At 49.8% G+C, this 2,228-nt stretch overlaps 1 non-coding gene across 1 annotated transcript; it reads right to left on the reverse strand.

Annotated features, from left to right (window-relative positions):
- Nucleotides 1-549: 549 nt before the first annotated feature.
- LOC119266182 lies at nt 550-623 on the reverse strand. Its single transcript, XR_005131909.1, has one exon. It is a non-coding gene; the product is annotated as a small nucleolar RNA SNORD36 (small nucleolar RNA).
- Between the last annotated feature and the right edge of the window lie 1,605 nt (nt 624-2,228).

A 2,228-nucleotide genomic window follows, 5' to 3' on the forward strand; every position in this document is an offset into this window, starting at 1 on the left:
TATCTATCAAGCACTTCACTGAAACAGCAAGAAATTATCAAACCTCTACCTCTAGTCTGGTACCAAATCCCCACAAAATCACGTGTGCCAAAGTAACAAGCACAAAAGTAGGTTACAGCCAGGATCTATGATAATTTTCTACTATGCACTAGTATTGCTGGATAACTCGTCTAGCAAGATAAAATACACAGGATAACTCATCGGGCCTACAAGGCGGGCTTGCTGCAACCACAAAATCACAAGCCCTCTAAAACCCGGTGCCCATGTTCCTATTATTTTTTGTTCGTTCATTCATCACCCTAGCATAGCGGATTCTATCTAACTAGATGATTTGTGTGGCTTGGCGACAAAAGCAATCCAAGAATGTTCAGGATACCTTCTGGTTGACAAGGTCGAACGCCCTCTTGTGCACCCGCATCTCAAACCGATCCCAGGTGTTGGTACCTATTTTACCAAAACAGGATAACATAGTTACACTCTGTTTACTTTCAAATCATCATAAGAAACTACAGCACAGCAAGAGTAGCAAATGACTGATTTGTGATGGGCTGAGTATCAGGTTTAAAAAGCTCAATTTTGAACATCAAATGCATCAGAATAATCATATGAATCATCATTTCCTCATCCCATCTACCAAGTGCAACTACTTCATCATTCTAGGTAAATTAAGATGTTAAATGACTAAAACTAGTAGTATGCTACAATCATATGGTACTGGTTAAAAATGTGACTAGAGGACTACACTTGAACACATCACTTGCAATGCCTACTGAAGGAGCAAGTGTATAGAAGAAAACAAACAGCCATCAGTCTTAAAAACCTTGATTTTGTATTCCTCAAATAGAATCTCAGGAATATGTTGTTGTAGGATCATCTGACCAGACAATCCATCATTAACACACATGCACACACAGAGCAGAGAACAATTTGAAATCAAGTGCAAGAATTGTTATAACACATACAACTAGCATGTTACGGTTTGTGGGTGATGGGGAAAATGCGTGTGAAGTGCATAAATCACAGAGGGGTGTGTACAATACACACCATCTTTGACAGCAAGCAAAACAGACAGGAATAGAGCATGTCAACTACTGTAAAGCACAATCACTAGCATGGCGGTGACAGCAGTTTCCAGACGCCAACCATTCTTCTTGCAGGTGCTGGACGCCCCCACCTTGTAGCGTGAGTGGAGGTAGCACGCAATCTGCACCAACAAAGCACCAAAAACAACGTCAATCCCCTGTGTCACAGTCTCACAGACAGCCAAACCATCTTAATCCTAAAAACAAAAAAGGCGTCAGCACCACCGAGGAGGAGGACGCACCGAGATGAAAGTGAAATTCTGGGGCGGCATGCCGACGCCGATATCCCTGAAGTACCATCTGTTTCATGTAGTTCTTGAGCGACACGATGTCACCCTCCTCCTCAGAGCAGAGGGTGCTGGCTACGCAACCGCTGAGGAGGACATGCTGCTGTGCCTCCTCACCACCGGAGAGGCGCGTGGCGCCATGGCTGTTCAGGTTGACAGGGCACTTCTTGAGCGCGTTCCGCACCAGGCCCTCTGCCTCGGACACCGGGAGGAGGGTTTGCAGTAGCACGGCCGCGAGGAGCGCCAGGTCGTCGCCTCTGCAGGTACCCATAGTCGCAATCTGTAGAAAATTGCAGGGATTAACCGAACTGTAAGAGGAATTTCGGAAAGTGGAGGTAAATCCTAGTGTGGAAAGTAGTAGAGCATGATGCGGGTCCATGAGAAGAGAATCGTCAGAGAGGGAGGGGAGAGCTCACCAGAAACCGAAGAGGATCCCGTCGGCCGAGCAAACGGTCCCTCTGCAGGGAGATGGGGACGAGGAGAAGGCGAGGAGATGGGAACGAGGAGATGGGGCGAGGAGGTGGAGATGGCGAGGGTTGGCGGTGAGGGTTGGGCGGAGGCGAGGAGATGGAATCAGCGGTCGCTGCAACGGGACTCACCATCGCTTCATCTGGGCCGAATCTGGAGTGCAGGGTGGGGCGGGGAGGAGGGGAGCAGGTGCGCAAGGGGCACGTGCCGCCGGAGACCCGATGATCCCGTTGACGTCGTCGCCCTCCTGATTGCCGGAGGCCCGTGGCCGGCATGAAGCACGCACGCGCGCGTTGGCAAGAAAGCCGGCCGCGGCGCCATGGTCGTGCCTGGACTGGTGGATCTGGGGGATGAAGGCTAGGGGAGAGGATGCGTGGCGGAGACGAGGTCA

This window comes from Triticum dicoccoides, chromosome 2B (genome assembly GCF_002162155.2).
Source record: "Triticum dicoccoides isolate Atlit2015 ecotype Zavitan chromosome 2B, WEW_v2.0, whole genome shotgun sequence".
In the NCBI taxonomy this organism is placed as follows: Eukaryota; Viridiplantae; Streptophyta; class Magnoliopsida; order Poales; family Poaceae; genus Triticum; species Triticum dicoccoides.